Below are 22,808 nucleotides of genomic sequence, written 5' to 3' on the forward strand. Positions count from 1 at the left end.
TGAGAAGGCACAGTCCTCTTGTGGCCACGTGCAAGTCCCAGCCTGGAAGGCAGAGCCCTCCCAGCACAATGATAGCCAACAGCTGTAGTTGTAAGCTTGAACCTATGGTCCAAACACGTGGCCCCACGTGCCTGAGTGATAGAGGCTGCAAGGAAACAAAGCTTGATCAGGTGCATGTAATTGAGTAGGACTGAAACCCATGAGAATGTTGTAAACATCTTGACCATGCCCTTACTTTGCCTCGTGGCATCTGCTGTAAAATAAAGACTCGGCTTGTAGTCCGTGGCGCTGTCGTTAGCTCTCCATCAGAGAGACAGCGTCCCACCTGGACCCAGCTTTCATTCTCTTGTCTGTCTTTTCTAAGCCTTTCACCACCCCCTCTCAGGGTCACCGAACCTGGCTGAGCTGGCACGGCACATAAGGCGCCCTGGGGCTGAGTATGCCATGGCCGTGCCGGCTCACTACAATGGATGTTTGATTTGATATTTCATTTCTTACTTGCATATCAATATAAATAACAACATACTGATTTTCAGGGCATATATTTTTAGATTTGAAGAATTTTTGTCTAATAGTGAGATTGTGTATTTAATCATAAAAACATTTTTTGAGGACCCACTATCTGCCAGACTCTGTACTGTGTGCTCTGGATGCAGCAGTGATAATATATAAAAACAAGTATGATTTTTATCAAGTCCTGAGATAGAATTAGAAGCTTTATCTGTGTATCTGCATATTTCATTTTGTTCCTTCTTCACTATGAAGACACTATGAAGACATTGAAACAGAGAACCCAAGATGAATCATGTCATCTTCCCATCGACTCACAGAATTACTGAACTAACAGGGTACTTCTGAGGTTACTTAGGGTCTGGGGAAATGTGAAGTAAACCATTCTATTATTAATAAACTAGAGGCCCAGTGCACGAAATTCATGCACGAAGGGGGGTTGTCCCTCAGCCCAGCCTGTACCCTCTCCAATCTGGGACCCCTTGAGGGTGGGATCGGGCCTAAACGGGCAGTCGGACATCCCTCTCACAATCCAGGACTGCTGGCTCCCAACTGCTTGCCTGCCTGTCTTCCTGATTGCCCCTAACCGCTTCTGCCTGCCAGCCTGATCACCCCCTAACCACTCTGCTGCCAGCCTGTTTGCCCCCAACTTCCCTCCTCTGCTGGCCTGGTCACCCCTAACTGCCCTCTCCTGCAGGGTTGATCACCTCCAACTGCCCTCCCTTGCAGGCTTGGTCCCTCTCAACTGCCCTCCCTTGCAGGCAGGGTGCCTCCCAACTGCCCTCTTCTGCTGGCCATCTTGTGGTGGCCATCTTGTGTCCACATGGGGGCAGGATCTTTGACCACATGGGGGCAGCTATATTGTGTGTTGCAGTGATGATCAATCTGTATAGTACTCTTTTATTAGATAGGATAGAGGCCTGGTACAGGGGTGGGGGCCAGCTGGTTTGCCCTGAAGGGTGTCCCGGATCAGGTGGGGATTCCCTTGGGGCATGGGGTGGCCTGAGCGAGGGGCCTGTGGTGGTTTGCAGGCCGGCCACGCCCCCTGGCAACCTAAGCGGAGGCCCTGGTATCTGGAATTTATTTTCCTTCTACAACTGAAACTTTGTAGCCTGGAGCTGAGCCAAGCCTGGGGCTCCCTCCGAGGGCCGGCAGCCATTTGTGTTGGGGTTATAATTGAAATTTTGTTGCCTTAAGTGGGTGGGCCCGGCCAGGGTGTGCGGAAAGCTTTGCTTCCCCTGTTGCTGGCGGCAACCCTGGCCTGCTCTCTCAAGCTCCACTCTGCCACCATTTGTTTGAATTTGTTTACCTTCTATAATTGAAACTTTGTAGCTTGAGTGGAGGCTTAGGCCTGGCAAGGGCAGGCAGAAAGCTTGGCTTCCTCTGTTACCTAGGAAACCTTGCTCTCTGTGGCTGTAGCCATCTTGGTTTGGGTTAATTTGCATACTCACTCTGATTGGCTTGTGGGTGTGGCTTGTGGGTGTGTCGGAGGTATGGTCAATTTACATATTTGTCTATTATTAGATAGGACTAGAGGCCCAGTGCATGATTGAATCATGCACGTGTAGGGTCCCCTACATGCTTTCACTTTTCGCGGTGGAGCTGGGTGCCTGTCCGCTGGTGCACCAGGCCTTTCAGAAGCCTCTGCGGCTTCTGAAAGGCCTGGTGCGGCGGAGGCTTCTGAAAGGCCTGGTGCCGAAGCAGACAGGCACCCAGCTCCCCCACTTTTGATGGTCCGCGGCCACTGAGGGGGGCTACCCTGCTGTTGAGAGGCGCAGCTGGGTGTCCGCGGCAGGCCCCCTCAGTGGCTGTTGAGAGGCACAGGGGGCGGGACTCCCCCCCCTGTGCCTCTCAACAGCAGGGTAGCCCCCCTTAGTGGCAGCGGATCCGTGCCTCTCAATGGCCGGATAGGCCACCCCGAGTCCTGCCCCCCAGCCTCCCGCTGCCCAATCGTGGGCGTAGTGGAGTGATGGTAATTTACATGTTACTCTATTATTAGATAGGATTTCAAGAAGGGAGATTTCCGTAAGCCTTTGTGGTAGCTGCTGCTTTAGATTGTTAGAGCCTGTTGTGATGATGATAAGTTACTTCTGTCCCATAAGGATTGGCTGGTATAAATGTCAGTTTTAAGCTGAATACATAAAACATTTTAAAAATCTTCAGTTTTGCTGAAACCGGTTTGGCTCAGTGGATAGAGCGTCGGCCTGCGGACTGAAGGGTCCCAGGTTCGATTCCGGTCAAGGGCATGTACCTTGGTTGCAGGCACATCCCCAGTGGGGGTTGTGCAAGAGGCAGCTGATCGATGTTTCTCTCTTATTGATGTTTCTAACTCTCTATCCCTCTCTCTTCCTCTCTGTAAAAAAATCAATAAAATATATTTAAAAAAATAAAATAAATAAAAATCTTCAGTTTTTGAAATGATAAGCAGGGAGCCCTGGCAGGTGGTCAGACACCAGTTTGGTACCTGTGTGGCCTGAATCCTAAGCACTGAGGTGACAATCTCTGACAGTTACTTCTGGTTTTCTGTTGCAAACTATTCAGTTTACCTCACTTTGCAATGTAGTTTAGATGCTTTTAGAACATCTCTTCTAGTAGTTATCTCAGCCAACTTCTAAATTACTTTACTTTTTTTTTCTTCCAAAAGGCTCTATGCTTCATACAGAATTGTATACTATTTTTTTGCATTCGATTAAACTTTTTATTGCTAACACTATTACAGATATCCCCCATTCCCCTCCTTTACCCACCGCCCCCCAGCCCCCGTCCCCTTCCCTCTGGCCATCATCACACTTGTCTGTGTCCACGGACTATGCATATATGTTCTTTGGATAATCTCTTCATCTTCTTTTATCCAGCCCCCGCTCACCCCACTCTGTATTTTGTTGTTGATATAGTTAAGAACCTGACTTCCTATTATAATAGAATGATCAGTTCCTGGGCTACAGATTTGAGTATGGTTTATTAAACTCTCCCATGTAGTAATTCGCCATCTGCAAAATAATGACCACTTTCACTCCAATTCTCAGATTTCATGATTGCATTTATGCCTTGAAAGTGTAGGGGGAAATCAGAGACACTTTAAGTGCTTCTACCATGAGGGTGCCAGTTGTGGGGGAAACATCTCCCAAAAGAATAACTTGTCAATTTTCCCAGAACTGTTCCCATTGAAAGTGTTATACTTGTCAGATTCTAAGATAAAATTAGAAGTTTTATCGGTTCAAGTTCCATCATGTCCTTTTGAAACATAGAATCCTAGATGCATTCATTCCCCGGTCTTCAGAACTACCTGGTTTACTCAGCAGAGAGTTCCTGCTCTCTGAAGTATGTCATTTTGGTTGCGGGAGCCTGTTTCAGGCCTTTGTGGCTCCAGGGCTACCTCCCCTGCAGTATGTGGGTCATACTTGGCTTGAGTCACCTCACAATGGCCCTTTTATCCCGGTCCAACAAAGCAAAGTGCCCATGGCTAGAATCATGACTTAAATGCCCATCTTTTTTTCTAGCTTCTAAGTATACTAATGTGACATTTTCCTCCATGTACCTATCTAAGATTGTGCTTCAGATATAAGACAAAAGCATTGTCTAGGTTGCAGGCTTACCATGAAATTTCACTTAATCACTGAAAGATTCATCAACTTTTCAAGGTGAAACTTTTCCATTGGAATCACTATGAATGTGGTGCTACTGGTGGTGGATTGTATCTTGAAGATTTTTTAAGGCAATGTATTAACATTTCTCATTGATCTTTAGTAACTTAACACTCATTTCCATTTTAGTTATTTGTGAAATTATTTAATGTCTATATTTCCCACTGAAGTTCAAATAACACGGCGACAGAAACTGTCATCACATTGCCTCACATATAAAGTAGCTGTCCAATCAATACTTGTTTTATGTGTAATGTAGAGAGGGCACTGTCCTAGGACCCAGGAAATTGGGCTCTAATTCCATTTTTGCCTCAGCAAGGTATACGCCCTTAGGCAAGTCACTTCCCACATCTAGACCACAGTCTCATCTGTGAAATGAGGGCATGGGCAGGGAGATTCATAAGGTCGCTTTCAGCTTTATGAGTCTCCGTTTGTGTCTGACTAAATGGAGGAAGAATTGTAGCCAGTGAGTTGAATGCCACAACTTTGTTTCCAAATGCAGGCTGACTCCATTGAAGTGCCCTTAGGCTGGGAATGGCTGGCCCATTGCCTTTCCAAAGAGTCCATGCCAGAACCCGAGTCACCTCCCTTGGGACATCTGAGGGCAGTATTTTCCAATTTTTTCTGTAGCAGCTGAATTCTCTTCAAAATAATAAAAGAATTTAAAAGACTGCTCATTACGTGTGGGCAGAAGCCATGTCAGCACTTAACCTATGCCTGAATATTTGCTGTGTGTAAAATGGAGGAATCCCAGAAAGTGGTTCAGAGGGCAGTTGCTTTGGTGGGAGTGGGGTAGAGACCCTGTGGCCTTCTCTGGCCAGTTTTACACTTAAACCTGATCCTACTCCCTACCCCTACCTCCCACCCCTGCTCTATCTGCAGCTCCACAGTTTCCATCTTACTAGAACAACATTTCAAACCCTTTGCCCTGGCCAGGTAATAAGGATTTGGACAACTATATTAACTGTGTTGATATGTGACAAGTCAATCTCAAAAGCTACGAGCCTGAAATTTAATTCCCCCTCATTCCTGTCACCTCCCCTTCCCCCCTCAACCACTTGGTTACTAGGTCTACACTTAACCACTGAGCCACGCCAGCCGGGCTCCAAGTTTCTTTTGAAGTGTTTGCATCGTATACCTTTTTCAATTCTTTCACTTTTAACCTACCTACTGATATATTTCAAGTGAGTTTTTGTTAGCATGTAGTTGCTTCATATTTTTATCCATTCTCATAGTCTCTGTTTTTTAATTCACATGTTTAGACAATTTGAGTTTAATGTCATTATTTATTACATTATGCTGAGATTTATGTCTATCATTTTTATTGTTTTCTGTTTATTCTATTTTCATTCCTCTGTTTCTTGTATTCAGCCTTCTTTTGAGTTATTTGAATATTTTTTAGCATTTTATTTTGATTGTTCTCTTGTATATCTCTGTATCTTTTTTTCCTTTTTAGTACTTGCTCTGGAGATTGCAATATACATACTTCACTGACAATTTAGAATCAACATTTTACCACTTTAAGTGGACTGTAGAAACCTTACCACCATATAGGTACTTTTGTCCTCCCTTCTTTATTTACTTTTATCTTATCTGTTATATTTTCATACATTGAAAACCCCACAGAAAATGTTAGAATTTTTGCTTTCAACAAAGACCTCAAGAGGAGTATAGTGTTTTATATTTACCCAGATATCTACCATTTCCTTTGCTCTTCCTTCATTCTTCATGTTCTTTGGGGCATCTCTTCCCTTTTAACTAAAAAGCCCTGTTTAGCTGTAAACTTAGACAAAGTCAGCAGCTAATGAATGATCTTAGTTTTCCTTTATACGAGGTTCCCTGAATTTCACTTTCATCTGGAAGGATATATTCTCTGGATATAGAATTATGTGTTGACATTTCTTTTCCATAAGTGCTTTAAATATGATGTGCCACTTCTTTCTCTCCTCTGTCATATTTAGTGAGAAATTCATAACCTTATAGGTAATATGCCATTTTTCTCTCAGTTCTTTCAAGATTGTTTTCTTTTTCTTGTTTTCAGCACATTTTTCTTTGAGATTATTCTAGATGTGGTCCACTCTGCTTTTTGAATTGATAGATTTATGTCTCCAAAGTTTTCAGCTATTATTTTGTTAAATTGTGCACTCTTTCTCCTGTCTTTCTGGGACTTCCATGACACAAATGGCAGACCTTTTGTTATTGTCCTCTAAATTCCTGGGGCTCTGTTGTTTTGTTTTTAAATTGTCTTTTCTTATTCAGATTAGCTAATTTTTATAAGGATTTATCTACAAGTTCACTAACTCTGATCTCCATGTTGCATTGAGCCCATTCAGTGAGTTCTTATTTCAGGTCGTTTATCTTTCAGTTCTACATTTTCCAACAGTCTACTTCATAGCTTTTATATCTTTGCCCAGACTTTCTATTATTCCATGGGTTTCAAGATTACTCGTGATTGGTTGCTGGAGCATTGCAATAGCTGCTTTAAGGTCTTTGTCAGATAGTTCAAACATCTGTGTCATTTCAGCATTGTTATCTGTTCATTATCTTTTCTCATGATGAGTAATTTTGGATTTTATCCAGGACATCTTGAATATTATATTATGAGACTTTGGATCTTGTTTAAATCCCATGAAGGATGTTGGTATTTGTTTTAGCAAGCTGTTGACTTGGTTAGGTTCAGAGAGCAAGCTCTAATCCACCTTCTGTGAGCTGTAGTCCCAATTCACAGTCAATTCAGTTTGACAAACCTTGGCAGTGCTATTTGCATGTGTCTGGTTTGTGCAACCCCCAGTGACCAGTCTGGGACATAGACAATTCAGTTTTCAAAGTATTCTGTACTATGTTTAGGATGAGATCCACACATGCACAGCTTGTGAGTGAGCCTGGGAGTCCATAAGCATTTTATGGGGGTCTCTCTCCCAAGCTTCCCCTTATCCATAGTCTCTTAATACTTTCCAATTCTGTGGGGCTTCTCTATTTTGGTCATTTAGCCAGAAAGCTTGGGATTTCATTACTCTAGTCTGCCCATGTCCCTGGGGCTAAGCAACTGGAGGACAGAAACTAAAAATGGTGAGGTTTGACCCCAACCTCTTGGAACCACAGCTCCACTGAACCCAGAGAAAGGTTCTCCTCCCTCAAAATTTTGGTCCTACAGGCTGCCATCACCACTTGGTGAGCTGTGGCCTGAGAGAATAAAAAGAATGAGGGAAAGTGGGGATTTCCCCAACTTTCCAAGCATCATTAGGAGTTGACTTTCCTGCTCCCTGAGCCAGAGCTACAGGGCATCTTCTCTCTCTCTCTCTCTCTCTCTCTCTCTCTCTCTCTCTCTCTCTCTCTTCGCATCCAGTGCCTATTTACAATGTGACTTCAGTCTTGGCATATTGGAGGAAAAGAAATGGTAAACTCATTTCCAGTTTAGTGTTACTTCAATTCTAGTCTTTCCTAATTTGCCTGCTTTTATTTACTTCTTTAGAATCTTCAATTAGATGCTCAGGCAGTCTCTCCAAGTTTTATAGTTTGGTTCACTGATAAAGACAGGATGCAGTGTGCTCACACTATCTTAGACAGAACTGGAACTTCTGTGTCTGTTTTTGAATATGTAGAATATTATGAGTCTAAACGATGGGTGCATTAACCCTTCTCTTAGTGTTAGTCTACCCAACTTTCTGTCTTCCCTTGAAAACCCATCCTTAGAACCTGCATGCACATTTTATGAGGAAAGTGAGATTAATAGTGCCAACCAATAGAGTTATATCCATCATCTGATGAAACAAAAATTGCTTCTTACTTGATTCTACACCTAAAACTAAATGGGAAGTATTTTTTTTTATCATTAACCTATTAAAATGATAGTTTTCCAAAGAGTTATATATACAAGTCAAAGATTTCTGAAATCTTTTTAATTCAAATAAAAAAGGACCATGAAGATAATTCTTATGTAAATTTGAATCCAAAGAGCACCCTTTCTACTATGTGAAGAAGTACTTCTTTAAGGAAGAGAGCTTTGTTTTGTACAAATCTGTCAGTGCCCTATTTTAGATTCTAAATGTTGTGTGTGCTTATAATTCCTGGGGAGGTGATTATTGTGCTAATAGCTGAAATAATTTAGTTAAAACCAGAGAACAAGCTTCTATGAAAATCTGAATTAAAATTGTAAATACCTTCCTTATTAGCTAAATGGTTAAAGGTGTGACCAGGGTGGTGAATGATATTCAAAGACCTGTTATTCAGGAGGGGTGGGGAGCAGGAAGCTCTGTTGATGTTAGAGGAGAATGGAATGTTTTAGGGAGTTGGGGTTTGTCATTTCCAGGAGCAGAACAGGCCGCTCAGTGGGAAGGTCTGGCTCCAGCCTGAGCCCACTCACAGGATGTCAGGGGGAAGTGTGACTAAGGTCATGGCCACACCACGTGGTGGGCCAGCCGGTGCCAGAGCAGGGGCTGCTGTGGCCACACATCCTGAGTTTCCATGGTCTAATGCAGTGGGATTGAAAAAAAGGGTGGATGCAGGATGCTGGCTGGCTTTCGGAGTGCGTGGGCTGTATGTCTTAAGTGACAGTGGGTGGATATTACAGCATTTCATCTGCTTTTCCTTTGACACCTTTTAAAGATACAATCCATGGTTTTCAAGAGTTTATGCCTATGTTTGCTAGAGGGATCTTAAACTCTTTACCATTCCTAGGAGCACAAGGAAAATTGAGTACCATTTACCCCAAAAATGGAAGTTTAAAATTAGGTCAAGAATTTTAAATGCTACTCATATTAAGCAGTTTAGAGTGTTATTTTGAAATCCTTGTATAATTTTAATACCTTTCCACATCTGAAAAGGATACATATATTTCTCTTAACTCTTCTTCGTAGAAGTGCTGTTCAAGATGTTTAACAGATTGGGTTTCAGAGTTTTAGCAGCTTTATGATGTTGTCATCCAGTTTGACAGATTAAATGTGCACTTAGAGGAAATGAAATATATTTTTAATTGCTGGAATGTATTGTACCTAAGGAACATGGGAGAGTATGTTGTCAGGTTTCAGCTGTGATTAATATTTTGCGGATGATTTCTCAACTACTTGGCATGCTTAAACCCTGCCTCTACTTGAACGATGTCTAGTATTTCCTAGTTGTAAAAAGTTAAGGAGTCTCAGAAAACTGATGTAAATTCTTATCCTCAGTCCATTAGGATTTGAAGTCTCATGTCAAATTTTAATTTCTTAATTTAGAAAACATTATTAAGAGTATAAAGTAAAACTTGACTTATTGGGGATCACTTTGTAAATTATATAATTGTCTAACCACATGCTGTACACCTGGAACTAATCTCTTTATATATAAAAGGCTATATGCTAAGTGTCCGACCATCCGACTGGTGGCTATGATGCGCACTGACCACCAGGGGACAGATGCTCAACACAGGAGCTGCCGAGCTGCAGTGACTTGGCAGCAGTGGTTCTCAGGTGACGCACCCCAAAACCAGAGAAGAGGGAGCCTGATTCCTACGATTCCACCTTCGGCCGTGGGTTATGTTGTTGCTGGGGCTCTGTCAGCCCCGAATCTGGTTTACTGCACACTTGCGTTTGCGTTTCACACCCTGTACGGCAGCAACTTTGCAGAGTGCCCTCTTGCACTCCGGGACCCCTCAGGGGATGTTGGAGAGCCGTTTTCGGCCTGATCCCCACAGGCCTGGCCGAGGGACCCCACCTGCTGGAGGGACCCTGCTCACTCCACGACACCGGGGAGGTACTGCGGGAGGTTGGCTCCAGGATGTGTCAGGCCTGTCTCACCCAGTCCCATCCCACCGGCCACCTTCTAATTAATTTCCTTTCAATGTGCACGAATCCATGCACTGGGTCACTAGTATTGAATATAAACTGTAATTGAAAATTTTAGTAATCTTTTCCATCCCCCAACAAATTACTAAAAATGCTTTAAGGAATTAGGAAAGGGGTTTTATTTAGAGACTAGGTAGTTGGAATTCAAATTATATGAGATCAAGTATCGTCATAGAAACTTGGGTGGGATGCCCTAAGTACTGTGAGCTGTTACTGTTAGATATCATTGTTGAAGGTGCTGTGTTTTTAAGACCATACCTCCTGGCAAAAATTCATTGAAGTGTAAAAAAAATTTCCTTTAAAGATATAAATAAGTATTTATAATTCTGGTGTTCTTCCTAAAAGTTAATACTTGCATTGCTCTTATGGAGAGAAAAGATAGAAGAAATCACAAGTTTTTGTTATATTATTTTGAATGCAATGTCATATTCAAAATATGTGAGCTTACCTTTAAAATAAGGTATCTGAAATGACAAGTATAGGCCTGAAAAGCTATAAATTCCTTAACAAAAAGGGAGAGTGGGAACTAACTTTTTTTTTTAGCACTTTTTATGTATCATCCCAGAGGCAAGTCACCAATTCCACTTATGGTTTCTTTACATTTTCAAAACTGCTCACTGAAGAAAATTTATAGATTAGGAAAAAACGCATAGGTTATATTGAGTTTGGCTTTTGTTGGGAGGGGGATGATAAGGAAAATAGGCTACACACAGATGGGTGTGTTTGAGAATTTAAAACAGTGGTTCTGAACTGAGGATGACTTTGCCCCCTAGGGGACATCGGGCAATGTCTGGAGCCCCCCTTTTATTTCTTTTGGTTGCCACCACTGGGGATTGGAGATGCTATTGTCTGCTAAATATCCTGCAACGCACAGGACAGCTCTCCAACAACAAGGAATGATCTGGCCCCAATATCAAAAATGCTGACGTTGAGCAACCATGACTTAGACGCAAAAGAAATTAAAACCAATGTCCTCCCTGCCTCACTGAGATGTATGGAAGAAACTTTAGCTTGATTCACCCATCATATCAAATAGCTATAGCAAAATATTATTTCTAGACACCTCAAAGAGTAGAAACTATAGCTTACTAACAAAAATGATTTGTGTTTTCCTGGGTCCATTATTTTAGGTTTTCACTTTTAGGATATACTATTTTTCCTCAAGTCTGAATTTCTCACAGAGTAATTATGGCTTCTTCCACTTCTACTTGATCTCTCCATCATGGAGGTAATAATTAGCTAGTGACTATTCTGTGTGAAGTATTCCTTTGCCCAGCGAATTTAGGGGCTGCTATTACATTGTCCATGAGGTTTAGATCCATCAAACAGTAAGGGGTGCTATAGTGTATGAACATAGTTTAGATTGTTATTAAACATAAAAATCATAGGGTTCCAAAGTCAGAATATAATGCACTATAAGGATAAGGTTTTGTTAGCATTAAGTGGCATTAATATGTGGTTCTTATTAATAAACACGTAAGTTCTATCTTTAAATGTTTAGCTTGTGCCTGGAGACTCAGAGATTCAGTTGCAAGGCTTCAGCAGTGTAGAGGTTCTGTGCTCCTATCTACCATTCAAATAGATTCCCTTCTTCAGTGTTCCAAGCAGTCATAGATTTATAAAAGGTAATAGACCCATAGTATTTGGCACAATACATCATTCTTATGATACTTTAGAGCACTCACCACTATTTTCAATGTCAGAACATTAAAATCAATAAAGATATGGAATGGAGCTGGGGCAAGGGTATAGAGCTGGAAAGCTGAGAAAGGTAAGGTTTGTGAAGAATGGAAAGAGTGTCAAATAAATCATCAGAGGTTAATTCTGTGTGTAGGAAATATGTTTGAATTGAAAAATAAAATTAAAATATTTTTGAGCACTTAGCAGGTGTGAGTTCTTTAGGCACTTGGGGATGCTGTAGAGAGAGAAGGGGGATGAGATTTAGCCAGAACTGAAAGGACAGATGGAGGAACAACAAATACAATAATCAGGGCTGCTGATTTTATAAAATAAAACATTTTATCATAGTCCTGGGAGAAGAGCAGATGTCTGTTTCTCTGTTTTAATTAGGAAGTGTGCTTTAGTTACCTCAAAAAGAAATGGTCTTTGCTCTCTTAAAACTATATTTAAAAAGATATATGGGCCGAAACCGGTTTGGCTCAGTGGATAGAGCGTTGGCCTGCAGACTGAAAGGTCCCAGGTTCGATTCCGGTCAGGGGCATGTATCTTGGTTGCGGGCACGTCCCCAGTAGGGGGTGTGCAGGAGGCAGCTGATCAATGTTTCTCTCTCATTGATGTTTCTAACTCTCTATCCCTTTCCCTTCCTCTCTGTAAAAAAAATCAATAAAATATATTTGAAAAAAAAAGATATATGGGTGGGTGTAAGATAACATAAATTGAGCTCTCTTCTCAAGTATAGTCATTGAATTTCAATTTAAAAAATTAAGCTTTCCCCCATATTACCTTTTAGATTACTGAGCATAAACATGCAGATTTTTGTTACTGTTGTTCACTGAATAGTAATCTTTCATTTCCTAGCAATTTAAATTCCACAGAAAAAACATAACACTCTAACCATTAGAAATAATATTTTAAAAATATATCTCTTGGCCTGAAAAGATTTATGTATTATATTGCCCACCTATTTTCCTAATGATCTTTTTAATTTCTTGTAGTGAGAGGATTTACTGAAAAAGGTGGTAAGTAGTTTTCACTCAGGGTCTGTCTTTTTTATTTTGTTTCCCCTCAGTTTTTTAAAAATATATTTTATTGATTTTTTACAGAGAGGAAGGGAGAGGGATAGAGAGTTAGAAACATCAATGAGAGAGAAACATCAATCAGCTGCCTCCTGCACACCCCCTACTGGGGATGTGCCTGCAACCAAGGTACATGCCCCTGACCGGAATCGAACCTGGGACCCTTCAGTCTGCAGGCCGACGCTCTATCCACAGAGCCAAACCGGTTAGGGCTCCCCTCAGTTTTAATCTCTCAAAAGAACCTTCTCAAATTTTGTAAACTTGCTCTAAATTATCTTATCTGCTTCTAACAGGGTGGCTTTGAATGAGGCAGCTGCCTTCTAATACCAATTTTACTAACTTTTTAACTGAGGGAGAAAAAAACAACAACGAAGTAGATAGATAAAACAATACTGGCAAAAATAATCTTTGAAGCCAGTTAAAGATATGTGCAGTTCATTATACTATTCGGTCTACTTTTGTACATGCTTTTAAGAATTTTCATAATGCAAATATGTCAATTAATCAAGCAGAAATAGATCAAACTAAACCTTGTTCTAGGACTACCTTTTGGCATTCTTAAAGGAATAGGGGGAAGATCAGAATATTAACTAGAGGCCAAGTGCAAATATAAGCATGCATAGTATGGGATCAGAACTTGTCTGAGGTGAGTGGAAGATGAAGGGAGTGTGTTTTAGGATGGGTGCAGATAGAAATTCCTTAGTTGTGAATGCTGAGTCTTGACCAACCATAAACCCTCCAGTAAATGGGCCTTTCCAATGAAACCTGTCTTCTACTCTTCTTAACCCCCATTTTTTCTTTTTCTCTAAAAGTTGGCCCTGAATGGTATATCTTCATATGCCGAGTATGGCACCATCTCCCAAAGTCTTGCAAGCTCTCAGCAAGATGATCAAAAATTTCTTCAGTCCTGGCAATCCTAGCAGCTGCTCATTTCTGGGACATTTTTGTCTTTGCCCTGACACTCTGATTAAGTATCTCACTTCAGTGGTTGATTTTGGAAGCTATCTTCTTATTACTATATAGGGTTGTTTCATTTGGATGTACAGGATACTCCTTAGGTAGAACTTTCACCCTGTCCACCTTGGAACTCACTGATCCCTCAAACCTCACACTTTATAAAAAGTCCAACCAGAGCTACTGAGACCAGAGAATTGAGATACATCTCAAAAACCCAGAAATCTGTTTTGATATAAGAGCTCCACCGATGTGGTACATACACATCCCTTCTACCTGTCTGGCATGGACCATGGATGGCTCTGAAGGGCAGAGACTAGGAGCCCAGGACCTCTGTTCCTTGGAAGGAGGAGATAGATATAGTGACACCTACCAGCCTGATATGGAACTGCACTTAACACTCACCATTTACTTTGTGATGTGAATTTTTTTTTTTTTCTTGGTAAAACCCTGAGTGAAATCGTTGATGAGGGTGAGAGGGGAATAGAGGAAGGAAAAGATTAGATTGAGATTGAAGTGTACATAGCAACCTAACAAAAGAGCTTGAAAAATGGAGATGTGGAGAGTAAATACAATGACCCTAGCACTATTAATAGCTAGTGACTTGGTGATATACATAGATTTACCTTTACTTAGAAGCTGCTTCTCTATCTACTTCCCCTAAGGTGCAGTGTTTCTCTAATGGAGGAGAGACCAAAGAAGTTGGCTTACAACATGCTGCCTAATCTAATATTTGATTCTTATGTACTCATTTAACAGATGTTGAACTCATGTATGTTAGACCTTGGGCAAGAGGATGGGACCAGTACAGTAGACAAGGCACACTCTGATCCCTCTTCTAATGTAGGAATGCATACTGGTGTCTGTAGATATAGTCTCTTTGGCTCAAACAGTGCTATAAATGCTGCAGTGTTTCTTCCTCTTGAAATAATGGGAAATTTGGCTCACTGAACCTACCTTTCCACAAGGTAAAATGCGGGGAATTGTGTGTGGGGAGAGGGGGTTGAGAAATGTCTGCCATGCTAAACAGAGACACATGTTCTAACACTTGCCCTGACCTCCCACTCCTTTTATTTGATATTTTAGCCTTGGGGGTATCTTGGTTAAATCGTTCATCTTCATGTGTCTCCCTTTGTAGGGATTACCCTGTGGGATGGGGGGGGGGGGGGCTTGCGTGAGAGCCAGGACAAGAAGCCAGGCTGGGATGAGAAGTGTATCTCACTGCTAGTGGACAGTGCTCTTGAGCTACACATCTTCATGCTTCATCCAGCCCTCCCAGGCCACAGCTGCACAGCACATGCTGCTTGTTCTTCAAGATTAGAATTAAACTCAGAAAGGGGAAATCAAGGTGTCAGGTTTTTTCTAATCCTTCCATCCATGAATCTTTTATTCCTGACAGTTGTGCTTTTTTTTTTTTCTTTTTTTTGTCCTCTAAGCACACCTGGGACATTGTTTCTGCCTCCACATCTGTGTTTTGCAGTTTTTCCTTCCTATTGAGCCCATTCCTACCTGCTTATGGGTGATGCTTGGAAAGCACACCCCTCTGTCCTTCTCGTGTGTTCTGAAGGCTGAGTGCTGGCAGGGTTTGAGGCTGAGGACAGGCAGTAGAGAACAGAGCATCTACCAGAATACTTGCTTTGATCTGTTTTATATATTGGGCTTTCTTGTAAATTTCCTTTGAAGAAAGCATTCCAAAATTTAAGATATTGCCTGTTTCATTAATTTAGAGCCTACATGTTGCCTTATTATTAATTATCTTTCCTAATCTTTGTACCTGGTTTTTACAATTGCATCTTAAAATTTGGAGGGTGTGGTCTCTTTCTTATATGTCTCTACTGTCCCAAAGTCCATCCTGAGACTGCACATAGAGTAAGGTAAAAGTATTTTGTAGACAAGCAAATCAATATTTCCTTTACTGATTGTCAGAGCACAGCATTTATAGGTAATACAAATTTAAATTTTAATACCCTGAGGTTCTCCTTCTGATGGCATACCTATTCCTTTCTCCTCTTACAATGTGTCCAGTTTTTTGAAATGGAAGCTATCCATATAATTGTTTCTTTATTTGTCTCATCCATCGAGTTGTCTCTTTTAAGTCGGGGCCTAAAAGTAAGGGACAGGTGGTGACATGCCTGGCTAGAACAACCCTGGAAGCCTCAAGCCACCTGATGTGAGGGAGGCAGGGAGGGATGGACACTTTGACAGCGTTCAGGGTGGAGACCACAGTCCTCTCAGATATACCATGGGGAATCCTGGACTCTCCCTGTAAGAAATACTGTACTTATAACCTGGCAGCTCTCATTGGGCAACTAAGTACTGTCCAGGGGAGATCCCACATCCCAAGACAAGGTGGAAGGGAGCCCTGGTTACGTTGTTAACCCCACACTTGCTGTTTATTTAACCTTCAGCAGTCAATAAACTTATCTAGCTCCATTTCATCTAGTAAATTTGGGGGAGTCCTCACAGTATCATTTCCTCATAGGTTGTAGATCTCCTCTGTGACCCAGCAGACGAAGCTTTATGCCAGTGTTCCCTTTAAGTTTCAGAAGAGGACACTAAATCTCAGAGAGCAAGCATACATACAATTTATTTCAAGTCTTTGCCTTATCCTCAAATGTGAATTTTCAATGTGTTATATGTCTGTTTTCATATCAAAATAATTTTTACAATTATTTTTTCAAAGTACATTATTAATTGTCCTCAAATTTTGGAGCACAGTTGATACCCTCAAAATAAGTAATGTGTTGAGCCCCTGGTTTTGTGAATTCCCAGAGTATCTTTATGCTACTTCAAGCTAATTTTTTGTGTGGTTAGTTTGAAATTCCAAGATTTTATATTATTGCATATAGCAGTTCACTTTACCCTCCTAGTAACCCATCAAATACGTACTATTAATTACCTTCATTTTACAGACAACAGGCAGAGAGATGTTCAGTAATTTACAGTTTACAGTTTGTAAACTGTGGAGCTGATATTTGACCTGGGCACTCTGTCTCTGGAATCGGTGCTCCTAACCTTACTCTGCTGTCCGCCTCGCTAGAGTAAACTAATTTAGGTAAACCAATTGGGTTTTTTGGTCATTGATGATGGTCTGAGAATTTTGGTGCTTCTTTTCACAGCCACTACCTGACACAGAGAAATTTTAGGATAAATTTTAATGTCATTTATAGGTTACTAATTTGTCCAGAGCTCAAGAAGCTCAATGGTTTGGCTTGATGTCCTCAGTTGCCAATAACTCGGTCAGATAGACTCTACCTGATGGGCACCAGCTCGTCAACTGAGATATATGACAAAGGGAGTGCCTCTGACTAGGGCGATAAATCTCACTAGTAGAGAGATATTCAATTTGAAGTTTGTCTTGGAATTCCAGGTGAGACATCTGCATAAGCCACGTAGTTGGGTGTTTCCAAACAATGTGACTAAGATACTAATATTATAGTTGCTATAGTGGCTTTGAAGTATTATTTGGTATTGTTGCACTTTGCTTTGAGTTCATTGTGTTTGTTAGCTGTGTAAACAAAAAGCAAACGCCATTTATTAGTCACACTTCTGTTTAATGCTTGTGGTTTAACGTTTGCCAGATATTTCAATATATGGCCACAGATCACTCTGGGTGACATCAACAACAAAGTTTTTCTGTTTATTCCTTTCTTTTTTTAATCTGTTTCTTTCGTTATTTAAAAATCTGGATTGGGGCTGATGGCTTACTATATCCAATGTGACAACAGAAACAACAAAAAGTCACAGAGGAGAACAAACTAATCCATGTCCAAAGAGAAGGTCTTGGATAGACATACGATGTAAAATTTGACCTTCCATATATTCCTACCTCTGCTGGTGCTCATGGGGCTGTTTTCCTCTATTACCTTACCCATTATCTGTTTCTTAATCAAGGCTCCTGCAATTATCCATGTGTTCCCCAGCATCTTCCATTTCTCCCATCCGCATCCCCTTCCAGCTACTGTTCCATTTTTCTTTGAAAGTCTTGTCTTTGTTTATTGCCTTGAATACCTCTCCTCACATTGTCCATTGTCTTCACTCCAGTTAGGCTTCATGTTCCTCTATCCTCCCAAAATGACTCCTGTCAAGAGTGCCCAGGACCTCCACATTTCAAATCCAGTGATGAGTCCCCAGTTTTTAACTTATTCATCCTGCCATCAGGAGTGAATCTAATGGCTCCTGCCCTCTTCCTTGAAATTGTTTTCTTCACTTAGCTTTCTTGATGCCACACTTGGTGCTCTGCCTACCCGGAAGGTAGTGTTTGCCAATCTCCTTTGGGCATCACCCCAACCTGTTCATATTCAAGTACCTTGATCCTCCTACCACTTTTCTATCTGTCCACCATCCCAAAGTAAAATTAATCTCCTGGCTTTAAATATCACTTAAACATTGATGATTTCATCTTGGAATTCTGCTTAATTTCAGCTTCATCTCTGCTTGGATGTCTAATTGACATCTTAAACCTACCATGTCTAAAACCCAACTCTTCATATTGCCTCTGCATACCTTCCCACCCCTGCCAAACCCAGCCTGCTCTATCTTGGGAAATGGCAGCTCCATTCTTGCAGTTACCTGGCCAGAAACCCTGGAGTCACTATTGACTCCTACAAATCTTATCTGTTCTTCTTTTAAAACATATCCATAATCTGACCAGTACCTATTAACTCCACTGAGAACACCTAGGCCCGTCCACTGTCATCTAGTCTGACTAGGTGCTCTGTTCTATCCTTTTTTTAAAAAATATATTTTTAATTTCTTTATTGATTAAGGTGTCACATATTTGTCCTCATGCCCCCATTCCCATCCCACCCCCCTCCCCACGGATGCCTCCACCCCCCTGTTGTCCTTAACCGCTGGTTAGGTCATATGCTTGCACACAAGTCCTTTGGTTGATCTCTCCCCTTTACCTCCACCCTCTCCTACCCTCCCTCTGAGGCCTGATAGTCCGATCGATGCCTCCTTGTTTCTGGGTCTGTTCTTGTTCATCAGTCTATGTTGTTCATTATTTCCACTAGATGAGTGAGATCTGTTCTATCCTTGCCCCCAGGATTTATCCTTTTAGATTGTTCCACTCAGCTGTAATCAAAAGCTTAATGTGGTCTTCTATTTCTCTCAGGGTAAAGAACATATAGCCCTTGAAAGACAGTGGCTTAGAAAGTCCTGTGTGAACTACTCCATCCAATTCTTACCCAACCTAATTAATGTCATCTTCTTTCTCCCTTGCCCATTCTGTTGGAGTGATTCTGTCCCCTTTACTATCACTGAAACTGACCAGGTATACTTCTATTTCATTGCTCTTGCACAAGATCTTTCCTCTACCTTACTTTCTCATTTGTTGCCTAGCTCCATGGGATCCACTTCCTCCCTTCAGCACTTCGTTTCAAATGCCTACTTGATCAGAGATGCCTTCCTTCACTGATCAATCTAAACAAAATAACAGCCACTCTACTCACCCCCACACACACACACACACACACACACACACACACCACCTTTGTTTGCCTTCTGTATTCTGTCAGAGATCTCATCATCAGCTAGCATATTTTGCATTTATTTGATTGTATGGTCTTCCCCTCTGGACTAAGAAACTCTATGAGGTCAGAGTCTTTGTCTCTTGTTAATTGCTACATCTCCTGAACCTAGCATGGTACCTGGAAGTTAGTAGTACTCAATAATTTTTTTAATGAATCAATGAATTATCTGGATGAGGTGGTCAGAAACAGGCTATAGGAAATGAGAATTTCCTCAGGCTGTAATAAGACCTATAGCATCTTTGATATTTCATATATTGTAAGATGCCCCTCTACCCACCCTCCATATTTGACCATTTATAAGATTGGGGTGCATATTAGAATGGATAGCCTCTCTCAGTTGTCATTTATCAGTCAGTGGTCATAAAGCATTTGCTGCTACCAATACATTGACATAGTTGGTTATAGTTGTTCTCATGCTCTGTTTAGTGGAGTTGTATTGTTGGTTCTGCATATGGCTGAGGATATATGTCATTTGTTATGCTCTCAATAAGATTACATTTATTGAAATAAAATTTGATTTGCATTGAAACAAAATGTAATTGTACACAGAAAGAAAGGTGTGAGAACAGCAGGGAGTAAATCTGATATTAGTGAAGCAAATGTTCATTATCAGAGAAATGACTGAAATCCCACATTTTCTTACAAAGCAACAGCTAGGAAAATACATGTAGTTGAAGCTGTGTTATTTGTTGCTGAGATACATGCAGAAGGACTTCCAGACACAAGCCAAGCAATGCAACTGAGGTCAGGATAAACTGCCAAATCTCCTAGAACAAAGCAATGAGAAGCTAGTTTGACTGTCATCCAGGGCTGTTGTCGTAGCTAATAGCAATGTTTGTTTCTTTCCTCTTGCTACATGAAAACATGAAGTGCCTCTAATCAATATTTCAGGTTGTATGAAATAGAGTGGGTCTCTTTTCTAAGTCATAGAATTACAAAACTAATATATAAATCTTAATTTTCTCATTCATAGCTATTAATTTACATTATAGTTTTTAAGATACCAAATGTTACTTTTCCATATGCATTAAACCAGGAGAAAGGTTTTGTCAGGTACTTGGGTTATAGTTTCTTGATTTTCTACTGAATATCTTTCTCCAGCATTAAGTAATAGAGAGCTAGCATTATTGGGACTAATTATCCAGAAGTTAGTTTTGACTTTGGTTTATTATGATTAGTTTGTAGATAAAATTTTCAGACATCTGCAGGTTTTGTTTTTCAACCTTTCCTCTTGAAATAATTATAGGCACCAAAGAAGTTACAAAAATAGTGTGGAGAGAGTTCAAGGATCCATCACCTAGCTTTCTCCCATGGTGACACCTCTCATAACTATAGCTCAGCTGCAGTTTATAATAGATCAAATTATACTTAGCATCAATTAATTATACCTTTGAATATTCTATTTCTTTCCATGTAAAACATCAGAATGTAATCACCCTACCCCAACCCATATTTGGTATACTGGGGAGCAGAAAAAAACCTATGCAGAGTACACTCAAGGACTATTCAGAGGACTTGAACTCTGAGAATTGATAAGACCTATTTTTCAGTATCTTCTCCCACAATTACTATTTAGAACATTTTTAAAAATAGAATGAACTAAAATATGTATTGAAATTTTCTGAACACCTCTAGTCTCTTGCAATAGACACAGGAGAGGGTGTGACAAAGTTGGGTTTGGCGATATTATTTCTACTACAAAAGAAACTAGAGATTCTAAATAGGGAGCATAGTGACTTGAAAGGTAGAAAGTTAAATACAAGTTAATGCCATTAACTTGGCTGAGGTTGCATGGCAAGGAACTTGTGGGCTCAGGGTAGAGAAATCCAAGTCACTTAGACTAAAAACAGATCTGGCTCATTTTATATGAACTCAATATTGATATATCTGTAAGTTATGTAAATATATCTTGACTAAAATCATCAAAATATTAATGGTATGTAGGCAGATTTGGAAATAGTTAAACCTGGGATACAAATTGTCATTCCTACAAAGCTTGTCATTACAGATTAAAATTTCCAATTGTGGAACACATAGACATGGAAAAGTTAAAAGCTTTTGCTTATTCAGAGTGCTCTTGAAATAATATATTTGGAGACCCCTATAAAGATTGTTGCAGAGCGCGTGCGCGCACACACACACATTCACACACACACACACACACACACACACACACACACACACACACGTAAAACATCATCCCAAAAATAGAATTTTGGAAAACCTAACTGGGTAAGACACTATTGTCCTTGATCTCCTGTGTGTGGAATATTCTGTAAGGGCACTAAGTGCATTGGTAGCATTTGTCTATCTACAGAAAGTCCATACCCATGTTTAAAAGGAAAAAAACACCATAGATAGATAACAAAAGGGACCATGCATTTTAGCTTGTTGGTGTAGTAAAAAAATGTAAATGTGTCACTAGAGCTCAAAATATGCCCTCTTGACTTCCTAATGCACAGACTTGCCCGGGAGTAGAAAATATTTGGTTGATCTAGCCTTTCTCTTTAGAAAGCCAGTTTCTCCCCCATGGTAATATTTATATTCCACAAATTACTAAATAGATTGGGTTAAAAAATATGGCAGAAAAGGAAGTGCTTTTATGTAAGTTGGTTAGATATGTACCCTGTCTACAAACAACTGAGCTATATCCTTATTCTCTACGTAAGTTCCAAAATAATGATTTTAGTTTTGATCCATCTTTTTCTCTGTATTACTCCTAATAAATTCTTAAATTGATGAGGATTCACTTATTTCAGAATAAAGCAGTTCAAGTTTTGTACGACAACTTTATTCTCACTGAAAACTATTATGAAAGGAATGCCCACTTTCCCCCGAAGATTTGGTGTTGTATGCCTCACTCCTGTTGGAATGCCTTTGTGAGATTAAACTCTTTTCTGAGCAATTGTTTTCAGAAACTCAGTATTTTGTTTCCAGAGCTCATGGCTAGATAGTTTGTAACCTGGTCTCTACCCCATATGTGCCATGTTGTTTTCACACTTATCTCCAAAGGCCAAAGATTATCTCACAGAAGCTCCAAAATGATTCCTGTTTCTGAAATTTATGTGTAAAAGGAAATTTTTAAAGGAAAGAGGGTGAGAATCAAGTTCAAACTTAAGAATTTTTGTAAAGGATTATATTGATTAACAAAAGCTCTCTGGCATTTTTTGGCAGACATGTAAGAAAAGGCAGTGATTGTAATTAATTTTTAGTAAGTGCCGCATATTTGATAATTGCTCTGATTCATGCTATTATATTCCTCTTCCTTCACCCACAGCAAAACAAGCTTAATTTGATTCATGCCCTTAGGAAGAAAAAAAAGCCTAAGATTACTCACATGGCTATGATTCAGCTCTTGGCTCCCACCACCTCCTCTTCCTCCTCCTCCCTTTCTCCCACCCTGCCCACTCCCATATTCACTCCCACCCAGTTGCCATAAAAAAACACACACACAAAAAAAAACTGAGTCAGTTCGTTCTTTAAAATGGGTGGGGAAAGAAGACAACTAATAAAACTTTTCTGAGGGCAGTATACTCCTTAGATCTGAAATCATTTCAGGAAGACGGGTAAAGTGGCTGCTTATATAAC

At 40.5% G+C, this 22,808-nt stretch overlaps 1 long non-coding RNA gene across 1 annotated transcript in view; it reads left to right on the top strand.

Moving 5' to 3' along the window:
• The window catches only part of LOC114226893 (uncharacterized), an 88,051-nt gene that overhangs the window by 40,418 nt on the left and 24,825 nt on the right, over positions 1–22,808 (top strand). The gene's annotated exons all lie outside the window — the stretch shown is intronic.

Source organism: Eptesicus fuscus, chromosome 1, assembly GCF_027574615.1.
Source record: "Eptesicus fuscus isolate TK198812 chromosome 1, DD_ASM_mEF_20220401, whole genome shotgun sequence".
Lineage (NCBI taxonomy): Eukaryota > Metazoa > Chordata > Mammalia > Chiroptera > Vespertilionidae > Eptesicus > Eptesicus fuscus.